We start from the raw sequence: 19,901 nt of genomic DNA, 5'->3' as shown, positions 1-19,901 counted from the left end.
ACAAAACAAAACAAAACAAAACAAAACAAAAAAACAAACAAACAAAAAACAAACACAAAAAAAACCACTGGCCAATTTCAGAACTTCTAGTAGAAAAGCAGCAAGATAAACATCATTTACTAATTATTCCTCTACCTCCCCCCTCCCCTCTCTCTCTCTCTCTCTCTCTCTCTCTCTCACACACACACACACACACACACACACACACACAGCAATAGGCCCTTGCTGAATTGTGCCAGGAAAATCCATCACATACATGACCTATAAAGAAAATGAAAAGTAAATATTTTAGTTTCTCAAATCTCCACAACTTGCATTTCGCACAAAGTTCACAAGCCTACCGATGGATGTGATGGGCATCGTTTTCTGTTTTAACTCAGACATTAGATCTTTAAATCATATGATTTCCTAATTTTCAGTGACTAAATTAAACCAGTTATACACATGGAAATGAGTTTTAGGGCTCATTGAAGAAGATGATTCTCCTTTTGCTGTTTGTGCCAACTATAGGGTCCATAGTCATGAGCCAGAATAAGTGGGTACAAAGATTTGCCGGAGGGGGTTATGACAATTTTTCCTTTGTTTGAACCATATGGTTTAGACCACACCACATGGTAATTGACCAAAGGAGATCAGCACTACTTTTGAGGTTGCTGTGGAAGGAGGCTTTGGATCATTTCCAGAAGGATGATTAATGGCTGTACCATGGCCTCCCTTATTACCACCTAACCCCTTTCTACTTTTTGGCAAGAATACAAACAGGAACAAAAGATTATAAAAGACTATAGAAAACTACCTTGAAATGATAGTTTAGGGCAGCTAACATTTTAAAGCTGTCTACTTTCTTCAGGAAAGATTATTGGGGGAAATAAAAAGTTGCTTCTCCTTTATATACCGTGTTTCCCCGAAAATAAAACCTAGCCAGACAGTCAGTTCTAATGTGTCTTTTGGAGCAAAAATTAACATAAGACCTGGTATTGTATTATATTATATTAATTATATTATATTATTATATTATATTACCTAGGTCTTATATAATAAAATAGTGAAATAAGACCAGGTCTTATATTAATTTTTGCTCCAAAAGACTCATTAGAGCTGATTGTCTGGCTAGGTCTTATTTTCGGGGAAACACGATAATACAGAGAGGGATAGATTAGGGAAGACAGTCAAAAGAGACCACACAGAAATAAATACCCAGAAAGACAGAAACTTGGTGATCAGATTTTGTTTGTTGGGTAATAGATTGTCCAGGTATATGTCAGGAATATAAACTGGAACTCACTGCTGCTCAATAACTATCAAAGACTTCACTGGATTAAGAAAAACAATATTTATAAAGAAATACTTGAATGTATCACTATCCATTTTAGAACATTTAAAATAATCCACCCTTGAATTAAGCAGAGATCAACAGAGATCTGTGCACGTAGACAGCATGTCATCGCTTCTACGCTCTCCCTCCCACCTCCACTACCACCACACTGCCTGAGAGATCAGCTGTTACTGATCCACGCTTTGGTACATTCCCCTTGATCTGTGAAAAATGTGATAAGATATAACCCAATGAAACAGAATGATATTTACAGTGAAGATCTTATTCATTGTGCTAATTATGAACATCTTTAGGAAATAAAAATCTTTTATCTCAGGGTCAAAAATGTTTGCTTGTGTTGATTCACTTACTTGTTTTTATATTTTGAATGTTATGGAGCATGCAATGGATTTTATTCCCCTTTTTGTATAGCCTGCTAAAAAGCTTAGAATTTATTTTGATGCCTACCTGTAACAAGCATTGCAAAATTGCCTTAGTTATTTAGTTTTGTTGTTGTTATTGCCAATAATCTGCTTCTGGTACAAATGAGCATAAAAATATATTAATATCTGCTTATGTTGATAAAAGAAGTGATTCATTCAGAGTGCTGTGCAATTAGATGAGAAGATCTACCATTTCCTTGCTCTACAACTTTCCCCCTGTACTTATATTACAGCACCATAGGAGGTGGTCTAGCACAATAGTTAAGAAATGTTCCTGTAATTGGGCAGGATTTTGATTTTCAGATGCTTGATGTTTCAGTTGTGTGATATGTGCTCTAGTATTTCTAAATGTCTCTTTCTATAAAGTACAGATTATAATTATGATTACTTTTTGATTAAATGAGGGTTTGATGTAGTGAGATTTTTTAACAGAAATATTCAATAAAACGTTCATTGACACATATATTTAATGCATTGATGGAAACACACATACACACTATGCATATAAATTATAAGATGATATAGGATAATATAACAATTATTCAACAAATCATAGCTTTACTACATTATTCTTCTTTGCCGTTTTTGCTCTTTCATGCATGAGCTCTGGGTGACATTGTATGAGTTGAATCCATTCCCAATTCTTGGAGATGGAATCCCCAAAAGAAACAGAGCTTTCAGTGGTGGGTAATTTTATATAAAAGGTAATAGCAGAAGTTTTATGGGGAGAACATGAGGTGAGTTAATTTTTTAAAATACTATACGAAGCAGAGTAAAAATGAATTTATTTATTTAAGGAATTCTCAGTGATATGTATATTCTTCAAACCAGGGACATAGAACACAGCCTTTAATTGTTAACTGGGCAACTGGATTTCTAGAGAACTAATTTTGGGAAATGCTGCACTATGTTAAAATTCTTCATTTAGTGACCTATTAAGGTGTTTGAAATTCTCATTTCATTGAGATAAATTATTTCTTGAAGAATAACTGATAAAGCACACCCAGTTATATCAAAACTTTTAGGCCTCAAAGAGCAATCACTTGAACAGTTTACATGTTTCTATGTAGGAAGAGAAAAAGGACTCAGACAGATGGAAACACAGCATGCTATGGAGGGTATGAGTCATGGTCAAGAGAGCAAATCCAGATGTAAGAACCATAGAAGCTGAAGCACAGCATGAAGGCACCCTGGGGAGGAGGTGCTGGAAAGGGGAAGAGGTGTGGAAGAAAAGCAGTAGATAGAAGTGTCTTGGGCTAACTTGATGAGTCTGCGTAATGACAGACATGGACAGATGTGAAAGCTACTGTACCACATGTTAACTGGTAATAGAAGTGTTAACCACCTATCTTTGATCTTCTGAGAACTCCTTTTTCCAGAAAAGAGGGTATGGAGTTAACTAGAGATGTTAGGTAACAAGTGTGTAAGGAAAAGATACCAGTATTGAAACCAATGTTTGTTGATGCTACAAATCAACATCACCCAGGGCACTCTGGGAAAGAACCAATGCCTGGCTCCAGTCCAAACAAACTGAATCAGGATCTGGGAAGTTGAGGCCAGTACACTGGTAATATTTAAAGCTTCTTAAGAGATTTTAATGTGCATCCAGTATTAGAACCACTGCTTTAGAGAAAAGAGCATTGAGGAAATAGCAGAGAGCAGAGGATAGTTTCTTTAAGCTAACACTTAGGGGCAAAGGGGCATAGCCCGTTTATGATTTACAAATCCCTCTTCAGGGTAGAAAGAATTATGAAATTCTGTAAACTTATTCCGTGAGCCTTTACCTGGTTGTGCCTTTTCTCTGTTTTACCAAATGCCAACTGCAATTTCTCTGTAGCTATGAACTATCTCTAGTTTCACACTCTATACTTAGGAATAATATTTATCTTGAGACTCGTTGATTGGGTACACATGGAATTTCTCCCCAGAGTTTTGTCATCATCTTTGCATGAGTCAACATCTTTGGAGAATAAAGATGATTACCAAAGAGCTTCAGTTTTATTTCTGATCTTGGTGGATTCTCTCTTCCCTTCTCCAGATTTTCAGATTTCTGTTTTGAGCACCTGAAAGATATGATAGATTTGAGGACAGTATTTAAATGATGGTGACTTAAGGTAGTAGGCACATTAAAGAGAAAAAAGAGCATCTGTCAAGTATAGGACCCTTTTTGAAAGTGTATCTAAGACTCTCATAATGGCTGATTTGATGATAGTGGTATCTTTTACCGAGATTTACATGGCTGAGTTTCTTTGACACCTGAAATATTGATCCTTCTGTGTAACTTCGCCCTCCTCCAGTGAACTTTCTCCAGTTAAATGATTACTTTGTTTCTTAAACAACCCAAGGGGAAAGGGGAAAAATCCCATAGCTGAAGGCAATGCAATATAATAACAGTCTTATTCCTGTCATCTAGATGAATTTTGATGTGCTGGGGAAGACGAAGAAAAAAATAACTTTTGAAAGCTATTTTCCAGCCAATTGTAGTTGAATCTGTTTTTTACCCCGACTGAGAGAAACATAGCAAAGACATAACTATACAAAGTCCTATTACTCAAAATTTTGAATAAGAGAAGTATTTTTTTTTCTCTTTCAAACAGTCATGTAACTTTAGAAAGGCAGAATGTAATGAACCCAATAACCATCAATCTACATCACTGAAATTTTGCACTATGCCTTTTTATTTTTCTCCTGAGTGACTCCTACCATGGCAAGTATCCCTCTGTGGGAAATAGAAAGGATGTCAGTATAAATACTGTATTAGCTAAGATTAAAAACTTTTTTCTTGGTACTAACATAAATGAAAATCAAGTGCAGAACGGCTCCTTTGGTAATTCCTAAGTAGCCATGATAACACAGAAACTCCAGTGATTTGCTTTTTCCCACTAGAATTATCTTCACATCTTCTTTATTTGTACATATGACCTCCAGTGTCTCGGAGGCAAAGTAGCATGGGTTATATGAACAAGGTGTGTGCAACCAAACAATTCCATTAGTATGTTACCAATTCAAATAGCATTTCTATCTAGGCTCTTCATTTTTAATTTCTATCTTAACACAACAATCCATTTTATCTAACAAGATAATTCCATCATTTAACTAGCTGTGATCGTAAATAATAAACTTATTTCTGTTTCTTTTGACAAAAGGACAGACAAAAAAAGGAGAAAGAAGCATGTCGATTCAATTGTTTTATGTTTCATTATAAAGCACTAAAATTGTATAAATTGATTCATAAATATTTATTAAGAGCCTATGACATACTTAGTAGTATTTTATGTCTTGGTTCCAGAGCAGTGAATAAATTGAGCAAAAATTATTTTTTCATGAAACTTATGTTCATGAAACATATATATATATATATATATATATATATGAAGATGATGTTAAAGGAGTTGAAAGTAACAGGTCTCAAGAGAATTGTTGAAGTTAAAAATATGAGGGTGAAGGTATAATTTCACATTTTAAATGATAATAGTATTGTCAATAATAGTCAACTCTTATTTAATACTTCCTATGGGCCATGAATTACTCATTGAATGGAACTTTTTACTTAATGCTCACAACCTCTTATGAATTTGGTACTTTTACATTCCCATTTTACAGATAAGAAAACTGAGAGTTTTAGTAACTTGCCTATAGGCACACAACTGAGAAGTGGTAAAACTAGGACCCAAACTCATGGAGGCTGAACTCCAGATCTGTGTTCTTCACTCTTTCAGTTTGTGTCTCTCATACACAAGAAACCAAACCAAGGAAAAAAACTAAGTATTTTAAAATTAACCTGTATTTCACCTATAGTGTCAGATCTTAGTTATTTTAAATATTAACAGAAAAACTCCTTAAAAATAGTATGACAGTTCAGCCGGATGGCTCAGTTGGTTAGAGCGCAAGCTCTCTCTCTCTTTCTCTCTCTCTCTCTCTCTCTCTCTCTCTCTCTCTCTCTCTCTTTCTTTTTTCCCCCTTAATATTTAAACAGATACTGGTGGGGTTACTCTTACTGCAGTAAAGACAGGAAGCTGGTGGTTATGCTTTTGTGGACACCTTCTTAGAATCTTTCATACTAATCACATGCCCCTGAATGACACCTTCAGTACTGTTAAATGCTGAGGAACATAGTTTGAACACCACTGAATCAGACCACATTGAGATGTAATCTAATAGACTTGCTCTAACTTTTCATGGGGGAATCACAGTGTCCAATAAATTATAAAGGGCACAGTGGCAAACTCTGGAGTTGAGCAGGAAGCCAATCCTATTACCCAGGAGAGAGCATCCTAAAACAATCACATCAACAGAAGCACTCTATTTGGGTTATTCAATCTTTTTGTTTCTCTACTATGTGCCATTTGCTTTTCAGAGCTAAAACTCTGCATGTTTCTTTTCTATTAGAACCATAATTTCAAAACCAAATTGAACTCCCCTCAAAATAGCTGGTCTGGAAAAGGTATATGTAAATATAGTAGGGAGAAGAAACTTTATTTATGCTTGCTTCTTGCCCTTTATTCTGAGTTTTCTGAAAACCCGATTGCTACATTCCTCTGCATTTGTATAAATCACTTCAGTTAACGAAGTGGATTTTCACTCCTGATTAAACTGATCCTGTGAGGTAGGTAATACAAAGGAGGAAACCAAGGTGAAGTCAATAAATGTTGCACGTGATCTTGAACCCAAGGCTCTTTGTGACTGTTCAATCCATTTGTTCTGTCTCCACACAAAATAATTGTTTTACTCACACTTGCTCATCTCCATGATGATGTTATTATTTTTTTTTTTTTGCTCATCCCACTTTTCTGGGACCTGGACATTTCTGGGACGATATGGAAGCAAGTATTCTTATTACAGTAGAATACCATAATATATCACTGATGGTTTAGCAATGACACCAAGTCAAAAGAGAAAAGATAAAATATGTCATTCCTGTATTCTCAAGAAAGGGAAAGTTATATGATACATATTTTAGAAAGTAGCTGAAAATTTAGCTTTTCAGGGGGAAAGCTGTTTCTTGAAATTCATTTACATGAATCTTCTTATTGCCTAATAGCATGTAAATAAATTATATCTTTTTTCATATTAATGATAATAATAGCCCTATTTATTAGTTGCATATTATTCATGAAGCTAAACATTAACCTCCAAGCCTTACAATAACTCCAGAATTAAGTATTAATATCCCTGAATTACAGTTGGAACTTTTATTTTCCTTGATGTTTTTCTACAATTTTTTTTTTTTTTTTCATTTTTCTCTGGTTTATTCTCCATAAGCTCTTTACATTTTGGCCCAAGACACAAAACCTTTTGGAATTTGACTTCTCTCTACTAAACTATCCTTTTTTTCTGATTCTACATCACTCCCAAACTACCCTTCCCTTTATTGCCAGTATTTCAAAACAGGACTGTCTATCCCACCATGGTTTCACAATATAGTCAACCATACCACATGACCTCTTTCTCACAGTTCTACTATACTGTGAGTTCTACTATCTTGAAGGTAACTGTTCAATTGAGATATATATATATATATATATATAAAATTTTATCATATATATATGATTTTAATTCATAAAATTATTGCATACTACCTTATCCTTTTCTTTTTCAATTTTTTTTTAATTGGGGGGTATTGGGGAACAGTGTGTTTTTCCAGGATCCATCAGCTCCATGTCAAGTTGTTGTTTTTAATCTAGTTGTGGAGGGTGCAGCTCACTGACCCATGTGGGACTCGAACCAGCAGCCCTTGTTCAGAGATCACGCTCTAACCAACTGAGCCATCCAGCCGCCCCTCCTTTTCTTTCTTAATACCTATTCTCAACTAATTTTTCCTACTATTATGAATATTCTTTTATGAATATTCCATCCACTATTTGAATATTAATACTTTGCTCTTGAAAGTATCATCTACCTTCAGTTTCAACTGCCACTTTTAAATCTGTGACCCCCATGTCCGTATCATCAAGCTTTGATTCTTAGCTTCTAAACACCTCAATGTACCCGTGCTGCCAGCTTCACAATTATTCCCACAAATGATCTCATTACCCCTTCGCCAAGGCTGTTTTTCTCCCTTTCCTCAGTTTTGAGTTACTATCAGCTTTTCTCTCTAATTCACTTCTTAAACTCCATTACTTCTATCTTAATGGTGCCGCTTGTTTTCATCGTCTCTCTTCTGTTCCCAATGCTGCTGAACCAGTGGTCCTTAACTGTGTGCCAGAACTATTATATTAGCTTCCTAATCGGTGTATTGACTTCCAGTCTCTTGTTTTTCAATCTATGATTCCTATCACCATCACACTTCCATTAAAAAAAAAAAAAAAAAGACTGGAGTTGACAATTCCCTTTAGCAAATGCCTACATTGCCTTCTGTTATATGGAGAGTGAAATACAAACTATATAGCTTTGTATTTAAGGATTTTTTTATCAGGTCACCAAAAACCTCTCTACATCAGTCATCATAGTGTTTAACTACTATTCCTTAAAACAAAGGTGTATAGTTTGTATTATTATAAACTATACACCTTTGTTTTAAGGAACACACCTACTTTCCTACCTTACTAATTTCATTTACAGTCATGTCCTGCATAACGAGGTCTTGGTGCATGTGTATGACAGTGGCATAAGACTATAATGGGGCTAAATTTCCTGTAAGAAATGGAAAGATGTATGATTCAGGAGGATGTGTTTTTGTGTGTTTGTTTTTCTCTGATGGAAGCAATATCTGTAGAGCAATATCTGGCAACAGATTCCCTCTTACTCAGAACACTGGGATTCTGAGTACACAGATTATATCCCAGTCAGTCAGCCACTGACCCATTTCAGCACAGAGGAGCCTGTACCCCCAGTGCTGAATGCTCAGGGGGCAGTGCAGCCCTCCCAGATCTAGCTTGATAGTCTTCAGAGTTCATTGCTGTACATTTTTTATTGAGGACTTAAGATCCTATGCAAGGAACACATCCACAGGAGCGACCTTAACAAGTATTAAGTGCCACTACTACTTTAGTAAAAGCTTTCTGTGGTCATGTGGAGCCAGTCTGGCCCTGTACTTTGGAAATATTTTCAGGTTGTAATGATGTGAAGCATAGGTAATTCTTATTTCTTCCCTCAATTTAATGCTAGAGAAAACTCTTTGTGCCAATAAGGTCAATGAAACCAACAACAAATTTCCAAAGTCAAAATATTGAGTCCTCAGTTCTACACCCTGTCCTTGATAAATACCCTCTTTTTAAATGAATCCCACAAAAGTCCTTAATCTGATCACTGCTACCACATGCAATAGCTGAAACCAAATTGTCTTGAAAATCCTTCTTTTATCTCTTCATCTTGATTCTTTATCCCTCCTGAGCCTCAGGCCACCATTCACTTGTTCCTGACAGTCACTATTATGTTGATGTGCACCTCACTCAGCCTGTTTCTCCTCGATATTTCCAATCAGTTCAGCCCACATCCCTCTTCATGGAGCAGCATTGACAGCTCTCATGTTCTATTTCTGACCTTGTCAGAAAGAAGCCAGGGGAGGGCTGTGAGACAGTGTTTATAAAGTCTGCAGTAATGTGCAGTAATGTCCTAGCCTTCATATTCACTCACCTCTCACTCACTAACTCACCCAGAGCAACTTCCAGTCCTGTAAGCTCCATTCATAGGAAGTGCCCTATACATATGTACCATTTTTTAATATTTTTACTGTATTTTACTGTATATTTCTATGTTTAGATACATAAATACCATTGTGTTACAACTGCCTACAGTATTCAGTACAGTAACATGGTGTACAGACTCATAGCCTACGAGCAGTGGGTTATACCTCACAGCCTAGGTGTGTAGTAGGCTGTACCATCTAGGTTTGTGTAAGTGCACTCTGGAGTGTTCACACAACAAAATCTTGCCTAATGATGCATTTTTTTAGAACACATCCTCATCGTTAAGAAATGCATGAATGTATATTATTTCTCATGTGGTTTTATTTCCTTAGCTCGTCTCATAATTTCCACTAATACATTTATTCTCTCCTAAGACCTAGTTAAATCTCTTTGACATTCATTCAGTTTTGACCTCATTATAGTGCATATTTTGTTGAATAAAATTGAACAAATATTAAAAAATCTTGAGTAGATTTTGAATACTGAAAAAAATGTTATTTTTTTGGTCAAGGTGACAAAACTGGCTATGAATTAGTTGTTAATGGAATAGTTGTGATTTAAAAAATACTTTAAGAATGACTATAGTTAATCTCCACCTGGAACCTTGTATTACTGCAGTGTTATTTTTTCCAAATGTATCAATTTTGAGACGCTGATGTAGAAATTTCAAATAATGAAATTTGAAGGTTATATAAAGGGTGTATATACAGAGGGTGCCAAAAAATGTATATGCATTTTAAGAAAGGAAAAAAAAAACTATTAAAATTTCAATACTCAATGTATACCAATAGCAAAAGATGAATACAAGTCACATTTGCCTTCTGCAATTACAAGAGGTGCTAAAAGTGCTTATCATCAGTGTACAGACACTTCTGATTATGGTGAACTACTGCTTGAGCAACACTGACCAAAATGTTCACTGGTATACATTTTTTTGGCACCCTGGTATATAATTAATTATTTCTATTTTTATATACCCTCAATATATTTGAGATAAATAATAAAATTGCCTGATTATACAACCTAACTTATATGTTTAAAAGAATGTTTTCTATACTTTATAACTGAGTCTGAAGTTTGAAAATGGTAATAAATACATACTAAGATAGAGTATGCTCTGACACAGCAAAGTTTTGTTATGTCATGAAAACTCAGTCTAACTTATGTTTCAGTAGGGCTAACTCTGTTGCACTTATATTCTACAGAAATCACAGAAATACACTCAGTACTTTCATTATTAAAATAGTAAATAGATGTCACAAATAATAATTAAGTATAAATAATCAACACAACTGGACATTTTCTCACCGACCATCTTTTTTTCTCTCATTATTAGGCAGTTAATATTGATAATATCAAGTAAATGATTCTCTTCCCTAGTTTTTATCTCCATGAATAGAAATTCTACATTTACAACTTTAATCATTTCCTTCTGTCATGCATTCATTTAATATGTATAGTTTTAGCTTTTTACTTAGTGGTAGTAGTTTATAACTTTGAGTTCTAGTTTTAGATGTGTCACCAAGTTATTTTGAAAAAAGCATTTCATTAGTCTGTGGTTCAGTTTATTCATGTATGGTAAGTTAGATGTGAAGATGAGGCTATGAGTAATAATTTAGCATTAGTAGAAGTCTTTAAAAGATTTAGTCAAATTGAGTGTGTGTATGTCAGAGAGAGACAGAAACCGAGAGAAACAGATAGAGGAGTGGAGGGGCAATTGATAGAGAGAAAGAGAGAGAGAGAGAGAGAGAGAGAGAGAGAGAGAGAGAGAGAGAGAGAGAGAGAGAGAGGAAATCCATGAGGAAGTTGTAGTTAAAAAATAAAGTGTTTCTAAAAGAAGATTAATCAGCTAAATTAGAAATGCATACCTAGCAAGAAACATCTATTAGATGGTCTTATGCACTTTCTCAGTGTTTATATAGTTACACAAAGTCATTCTCAAGCAATTACTCTGTCATAAATATCTATAGCTTATAGCCATAGTTATATAAATTGTCATGTGACCAATTTGCACAGAATATTGGTCACAGTGAGACTGGAAAAGTGCTACAATTTGAGTTCCATTTCTCTTTTGCTTTCTACAAAGACCAAAACCCACTACTTTTGGAAACAGGTTCTGTTTATTGGTAGTCTGCAGGACTTGCTAATTAGCATTTAGTTATAAGTAACACAGAGGTTAGTTGACATTAAAAAGGATGCTTTGTGATGTCTAAGCTCAGTTTAAGTTGAAAGAGGGCTTAAGGAATAATCGCTGTATGGACTATGTTTTCTGGAAATTACATTACAAATTTTATCAGTACTTTAAGGCCAGAATCATGTTCCATTTATCTTTTATGGGAAGTATAATAACAATTTCCAACCTGGTCACTTTCAAAGGACATTTTCAGAACCCTCATATGCCATTTCTACTCTTAGTCTCTTCAATTACTCTATTTGCCATTTCACAGGTCTTTCATGTTTTAAGGGAGCCATAGCCCTATATCCTCAATTGCGAGTCAGGAGTTGAGGATGGAGAAAATGAAGCTAAGAGAATTAAAAATGTATTCTCCACTGTCTAATTTATACAATTAAAATTATTTCTTCCTCCAGCCATAATTTGTCATTATAGCATTATACCCAGTATCTATATTTTGTTTTCTACCACAAAGTCATCAGAATTCCTTCCCAGTTGTATTCACTGACTCCTAACATTCTCCCATCCCCATTCCCTGAGACAATGTTAAAATTTATCTGAGTGTTGTGCTCCCACCCTATTTGTGTTGCAATTAATAGTTGGCATTAAAAGATCACCTAGCCCTTTTTATTCCAGATAAGACCCACCTCTTCCCTTTTTCAGTGACTCATTTTCATCCATCTTCATGACTCCCATAAGATTCATAGATGGCTCCCTTTTTTATCTGCCTCTCTAAAATCCCAGGTCTCTTTTTCTTTTTGAGACATTCCTCATTAATGGATGTTTTTCCTATTGCAATAGCCTGAATAAAATCATTCCTTAATTGTCCAGTGCAACATTTGATCTTTTACAGCTGCTTCAAAGTTAAATTAACAAAAAAAAGTTGTCTAAACACATCTGTAGCCAAAAAGGATCTTTGTCTTTTGTCTCCAAAAAACTTATGAGGGTGCTCTAATGGTGTAAGGAAATACTTCATTAAATTGGTAACATGTAGACATATGGAAAATATATTTTTGCATATGTGTTTGTGGCATTAGATGTTATAAGAATAAGTGGATGAGAAAGGGGAAAAACTGAGAGAATTTCACATATTAAAATAGTATACTATTGTTTGAAAGACACATGTTCTTTTTCTGAAATTAATGAGTTTTAGCAAGTTTTAATGCACCTTGAACAGGTAAATTGGGCGAAAATCTTGATAACTACAGGGAGTTCATGACGTCTGTTAAACTCCTTATAGGTTTCTGAAATACATCATGAATAGGAATGTTTATTAAACATTTTTTAAAAACCTAATGTGCAAGAGATGATTTTATGTTTAAAGTATATCTCATTACTACCTGATATAAGGTAGAGGTTAATTAGAGTGAAACAATAAAGTACTGTAGAAAACCCTTAAGTTCAGTAAAAGTCAAGAAATGTGTAATGTTCTTATATCCTGTCCTAAAAAAACCTATATCTAATTTGTCATGTGAGAACAGCCACCTGAGAATAAATTGTTTTGGAATGGCCTCAGTGGAATTATAAAATTACTAACGAAATTAAATCTCATTAGAGCCTTTAAGCTCCTGATAGATAAAATGCAAAGAGCCAATGTTTGAAGATATCTAGACATTCAAATAGACGATACTAACAGTGAGACAATTTGTTTTTGTTTTGTTTTTTAAACTTGGATTGATCCTTACAAATTGTTGTTGGTCACTCATTATGTTCAGCTCACTGTGTAAATGCTCTACAAGCACCAAGGAAAATAAGAAAAACAAAATCCTTGTCCTTCAGGGGTCATACTGAACAGTCAAAGAGAAAATAATGGTAAAAGGATAAACACTAGAGAAGGGTAAGATATAAAAATTATGAAATTATTGTTATAGAAAGTGAGAAAATTGAATGATATATGATATAATGAATGTAAAGAACTAAGTGAAATGCCTGGCATTTAGTGAGTGGTTGATATATGATATCTCAAAATACCATTTCTACATCTTAGGAAGACCACTTAGGGAAGAGGAATGTAAATGCTACTTGACAGGAAAATAATTCGACTCAGATGAGCTAAGAAGAAGCACTAGAAAAATAATATCCTAGATAGTAAGGATAGGAAAGGCAAAGATATTGAGGAACAATGTCTATAGCATGAAAGTTTAGAGGTTCTTAATTACACCTATGCCCTTCCTTATAGTTGAAGGTTAGCCATAAACCCATCAACAACACTGGGACACTAAAGCAGTGATTCTCTAGGGGGTACTTGGGTTTGAGATGGACTTCAAAGAGTAGACATGTAGTTTAAAAATGACCCTGGAAATTCTAGTACTTTTCTGTTGAAACTCAGAGGATTTAGTAAATAATTTGTAGGATTAGTTGGAAATAAATATGTATATGTAGGTGACAGAGAAATAAAGGTCAGTAATGCCTATCTAAAGAGTATAGACTACAGTCAGAGGAAAATCAGGATAGTATTTGGGGGGAGTGGAAAGAAGAGAGTGCCATATCAGAGATATGTACGTCAGTTGTGTAAGTAGGTTGGATGGAGGGAGAAGAGAGTCAAGACAAGAAAACCAATTAGGAGACTAAGAATACTAAAAGTGTTTAAAATTAAACATACTCACCTGAATATCTTGATAATCTATGACTGACAATTTTATTGCAATCTTTAATCCGACTCTGGTGTTCCAGTTGTCAATTGCAGAATAACAAACCAATCCACAACTTATTCTTAGTGATTCTACAGATCTTGTATTCCAAAAGGGTTCAGTGAGGCATCATCTGGAAGGATTTGAATGTCTGTGGCTGACAAGAGAAAAACTTTTGAGATATCCTAAATTAAACTACAGCAGGCTAGGGAGTGACAGAAAGAGATAAGAGTAGTTAACCAGTTAATAGCTGTTGGCCAATTAAAAACATATTCTCACATTCCTGAATGTATGTTGGAGATTTGAATTAATTTATGTAGAAGCCACCAGATGCCACCACACCCTTCTTATGCTGAACTTTCAGGACTATTCCCCACCACCAATCAAAAGTAGTAAATATTTCTTATTTACAGACTGTGCACGTACCATAAAACTCTCCCTGCTTTTCCTTTCTGCACCTCCCCACCCGCACCTTATCTGTAGCCATTGTAAATTCTTTCGAAACAACTTTCATCTTTCATCTTTCTTCCCTAAAACATAATGTATAAAAGTGCCCGGCAACTCCAGGATGGTGGGCAAGTTTCCTTCTCCACCTATCCCAACTGCTGATGGTTTAGAATTCATGCCTCAGAACCTAGCCCTTTTCTGGCTACCATTATGGCTCCATAAACCCTTTCTTTTAAAAAAGATTTCAGCTGTGAAAGTTTTTTGTTTAACAGGGTAATTCAACCTCTGGGGACTGGAATTCTTTGGAGGATTTTTTTACTCATTTTGGCACCTGGGCTGGAATGACTGAAAGGCTACTCTCAGCTGGGACTGTGGGACAGAGCACCTAGTCATGGCATGACCTCTTCCTACAGCTCGGACTTCGTTCCCAGCATGGGAGGTCCGGTGTACATGGGTCCTGCGGTGAGTGAGGGAGCATTCCAAGAGACCAAGGCCGAGCTTCAAGGCTTCTTATGATCTTGTCGCAAAGTCATGCAACATCATTTCTTCTGCGTTATATCAAAGCCATTGCCCAGATTCAAGTGAATGGGGCATGTACTTAACTTTTCAATGGTAGGACCCTCCAAGAATTTGAGGCCATGGTTTAAAACTGACACATGTACATACCATGTTTCCCCGAAAGTAAGCCCGGGTCTTATATTCATTTTTGCTCCAAAAGATGCATTAGGGCTTATGTTCAGGGGATGTCATCCTGAAAAATCATGCTAGGGCTAATTTTCTGGTTAGGTCTTATTTCCAAGAAATATGAGGTAATAACAGGAAAATGTATGCAATATAAAATAAAAGCAGTTGCAGGAGCTGTTTTCAAAGAATCTACTAAAAATTACATATTACTTATTTTGGCATTACTCATGCAATTGTATAGTAGTCAAAATGAGGATCTCATATAATGGACATGAGACATTAGTAATATTGATGGAACAGAACCAGAAACAGAATTATTAATCAACAATTAAAGACATTTCTACCTCACAATTATCCTATTAGGAGGTCAAGGGTTAAAAGAGATGCCATGTAAAAGACTGAAATTACTTAGAAATGCGTGTTTGAAAATATGGCTGGCCCTCAAATGCAAAAGTCATACATTAAAAATGTTGCAATTAATTATTCAGATGTTTCAAATGTCAATTTTTGCTATTACTTTCACAATATCACCAGTCATTTGCTTTCAATTTTTCTTTACATTTAGGTGTTCTGAGTTGTAAATTTAAGTAGAGAATGTGATCATCCTTAAGACAGCCCATCAACAAATGTTTGTTTAGGCATGAAAAATGAGAATAACTTAAACCTTTGCCACTGAGACAGGTAAAGGGTTCCCATCACTGGCCATTCACTTTTGAGTAATGAGGTTTAAAAGAAACAACTTGTAGTCTTGCTCCTTAGGAACCTCGGTAGCAATTGTGCTTTAGCTGCAGGTTCCATGATCCAACACGGAACAAAGTGCAGCTTTGGCTCCACTCAGCCTCTTGTCTGTGTCATCGCTGTTTGAACCCCCTCCACAGTATTCATCTGTTATGAATTCTCTTTCGAAGAGCATCTGCTGCCAATAGAGGCAAGTTTTTAATATGTTGATTTATCATTGTCAGAATACAGGGTTTTATTGCTTGCATTTGAATATTGTATTTAAGGTGCTTTTGTGATTACAGATGTTTTCCATATAAATCGCTTTATATTAGAAAAATCTTCCTTTCAGTAATTTTAAGGCAACTTCACATTTATGCGTTTTACGTTTTAATATCCTCTGCATTGCCGAGCTCTTGTGAATTACTTTCTGTCTGCAATGGCAGTCGGTATGAGCAAGCATCTGTGTCTGTTTCTGTTTCAAAGGAGAAATTTAAATGTGGGTGTAGTTTTTTTTCTTTTCTAGGGAGCCAGAATTTATTAATTACTAAGGGAAGTTTTGATTGTTATTTTACCCCCCAAAAGGACAGAATGGGTCACTACATGAAAATAGCTTCCCACTCTATATAACGTTTGCAAACCAGAAAACTATTGTCAAGTTTCCACACTTTTCTCTCACTCATTTCTGTAGTTTTAAAATAATCTGGAAGTCTTTGATACTGTACAGTCTCTGAAATAATAGCACCATCTACTGTCTAATCCTGAATTCATTTATCATGTTAAGGAAAAACTGAAAATGATAGAGATGAAAGGGGAGGGGGTGCGCTGAGTTGCTTAATAATATGGCACAAAATAAATAATATATAACTACAAATCGTAAAAATTCTTACCTAATAAGACTAATCATATCTGGAGTTAGTCACATTAAATAAACACAGTGAGATACTCATTTCCATCAAGAAAGTCCATAATATACTATTAAAATTTATAGATGTCTTCATCATCATCCTCATCATTAACCATCATCATCACCATCATCAGTTTAGTTTCCAGTTTCTCAAAAACTTAGATTACATTCATTGAGATGAAGGTGAGGGGTGAGAGAGACAGACTTAAGAAGAAATATTTTAAAGAGATCCTTACCTCTCAGCAGTGAATCGAGATGTAAGCATAATTGCTTCCTTTCTGCACCACCGAGTACCAGCCAGCTCACACGGAGTACCTCTCAGAGTGGGAGTTGCTAGTAGGCCTGATTGTTCCCTGTCCTCAAATTCTTTTTCCCAAAGGAGTAATGTTATTTCATTAAAGAAACTCAACTGTCTGGATAAATGATCAGTGAAAGTAGGTCTCAGGGCTCTCATAAAAATAAGCTACTAGCTATTTGAAGAACATAGTGTGAAATTCAGGACATTCTCCAATCCTCCTTCATGCTGATTTCTTTCAACGAGCAAGAGGTCAGTTGTCAGTCTGCCTCATGCACAGTGATTTCCTTAACCTTACAGCTCCCAGAGGGCTGTTTGCCTCCCACACATCTATTACAAACTGTATATGGGGCTCTTCCTTCCTCTGGAATTGCCATCAACTTATTCCACCTATAGCAGAGCTTTTATGCTTTGTGCCCAGTTTATTATTTTTTTTGTAAATCAATTTAGAAGATTTATTTTCTCTATCTGGTCTTCCACTCCCTTTCTTCCCACTTCCATTTTACTTCTTCTTCTTTTTTTTTTTTTTTTAATTTCAAAATGAGGCCTGAATTGAAATTCCTCACTTTAAAAAAAATTATATTTCCACAGTTTTTAATAACCAAAGGCCTTTACATAAAATAGTTGGAGAAAACATATATTCTTATGATTATCTGTTTTTATTCTGGTCAACTTTTTTAAGATGCCACAAAATGTAATAAAGAGGAAATAAACAATGACATCATTAACATGTCTACCATGATCCTGTATCTTAGTTATTGTTGTAAACTATAGAAGGTAATATACTGAAATATTAGCTGTGTTTTCATCCATTACGCAAAAATCATAACTTTATTTATGCTATATATGTGTATATAGGTTACTATTTTATAAGGAAAATGCACTTTTATAAAGGAAATCTCTTTTTTAAGGGTGTCTCCCTCCCTGTACCAGGAAGAGAAGGATGACTAAATCAAAGAAACTTGTCAATGGAGAGGCATGGACTTAAGTCTGCATGACAAACCTGACACGATTCCTGGTCACCTCCCTATAAATGGCCTCCCCACAGCCTTTCTCTTTTGTCTTTAGTTAAAGATAGTCTTCCAGCCTGAATTCTAAGCCACTTCTGAAAGTTACTCATTCTTCCCTGGTTATTTCCAAGAGGTGTATACACATTGATACACTTCTGTTTGTTTTTCTCTTATTAATCTTTTTGTTACAGCTTCCCCAGCTTAGAACCTAAAATGGTAGAGGTAAAATTGTGTTTTTTTCTTTCTCCACATTACCCAAAAGAGACTGAATTTTAAATTGTGACTGTGAATAGAAACAGGGTTTTACAAGCTACATTAATATAGTTTTAGAAAATCTAAAATATACTTTTTTCTATTTGCATTTAGTAACTCAAGTGTGGTCCTTGTAGCATCAGCATCACCTGGGTGCTTGTTAGCAATGTAGATTCTTGGGTGCCACACAAAATCTACCAAAAAAAAAAAAATTGCATTTTAGCGAAATCCCTACTATAAGGTAGTCCTACTAACAGAAGACCTTTCATACTAATATAAAACGAGAGAGAGAGAGAGAGAGAGAGAGAGAGAGAGAGAGAAAACATGATTTGAATATTGGTTAAACATTATTAGAGATCCTTCCATGTAAAACAGGGTGTTATGTCAGAGAACAAAATAATTTTTCCTTTATCCTTCTCGTTTCTTGGCTGAGACCACTTGTAATAAAAAACAGGTTGACAAGAGAAAAACAAACAGAAGTTTAATAACATATATACCTCACATACCCATAGGAGATACCCAGAAAAAAAAAGAGTATATTCTCAGAAATGGGTTTAAATACCACCTTTATGTAAAGAAAAAAGAAAGATGTTGTGGGTAGTGGGAGGGGAGGCCAGTCAAGGGATGTTAGCAGAAAAAAAAGGTTTGTCATGCAGATCGAAGTCTATGCATTTCCACTGAAATAAAGCTTCTGATTTAGTCACTCTTTTCTTCCTGGTATCAAGAGAGAGTTACCCTTAAAATGCAGATTTCCCTTATGAAAGTAAATTTTCCTTACAAAAGGGTAATTTCAACTCTGTTTTCAGAGATTCTCCTGTGTCTGCTATTAATATTTCTCAAAACTAATCATCTCAAAATAATGCTTATATCAAAGAAGCATATTTTTGGGTGGCATATTCTGCTATCCTTCAATTGAAAGTAACTATAGAATCTGGACAGAATTTCACACAAATGTATATAAAAATCAGAAGAGAGGACAATTGAAACCTTTCTTACTCCCTTGAGAGACAAGAGGACAAAATTTGTGATGGTGTCATCTATGTCTGTGAGACGCTAATTCTGGAAGTAAATCCACAGTTCCAAGGGTCAGAAGGCTCAGAAGCTTGCATCGTATAATTAAAGGCCAAACCTTTTTTTTTTTTTTTTTTTTTTTCTGAATTACACCTCTTGTGTTTTGAAGGAGACACTCTAACGCAGCAACTCCCTTCTCAAAAAATGCTTTCCTCATTTTATCCTTACACTACACAGTTAGTGTTCATATTCACATTTGAGAAGCACTGTTATATCAGTAACCTAAGTCAATGTCCAAGTGTGTGTTTGACTACAGATAGGTGTTTAATGGTCCAATCATCCTTTTTGCACAACATCTGGGAGATTTCCAATTCCATCAATGAAACAGT

The 19,901-nt window shown here is 35.2% G+C and overlaps 1 long non-coding RNA gene across 1 annotated transcript; it reads right to left on the bottom strand.

The window, feature by feature from the left end:
* Positions 1 to 2,271: 2,271 nt before the first annotated feature.
* LOC141567328 (uncharacterized) lies at positions 2,272 to 17,447 on the bottom strand. Its single transcript, XR_012489949.1, has 3 exons — positions 17,181 to 17,447; positions 14,166 to 14,346; positions 2,272 to 3,821 (listed from the first exon to the last, which is right to left on the bottom strand). It is a non-coding gene; the product is annotated as an uncharacterized LOC141567328 (long non-coding RNA).
* Between the last annotated feature and the right edge of the window lie 2,454 nt (positions 17,448 to 19,901).

Source organism: Rhinolophus sinicus, linkage group LG01 (assembly GCF_036562045.2).
Source record: "Rhinolophus sinicus isolate RSC01 linkage group LG01, ASM3656204v1, whole genome shotgun sequence".
NCBI lineage: Eukaryota > Metazoa > Chordata > Mammalia > Chiroptera > Rhinolophidae > Rhinolophus > Rhinolophus sinicus.
The sequence above is the reverse complement of the archived record's forward strand: the minus strand, read 5'-3'. Positions and strand labels throughout refer to the sequence as shown.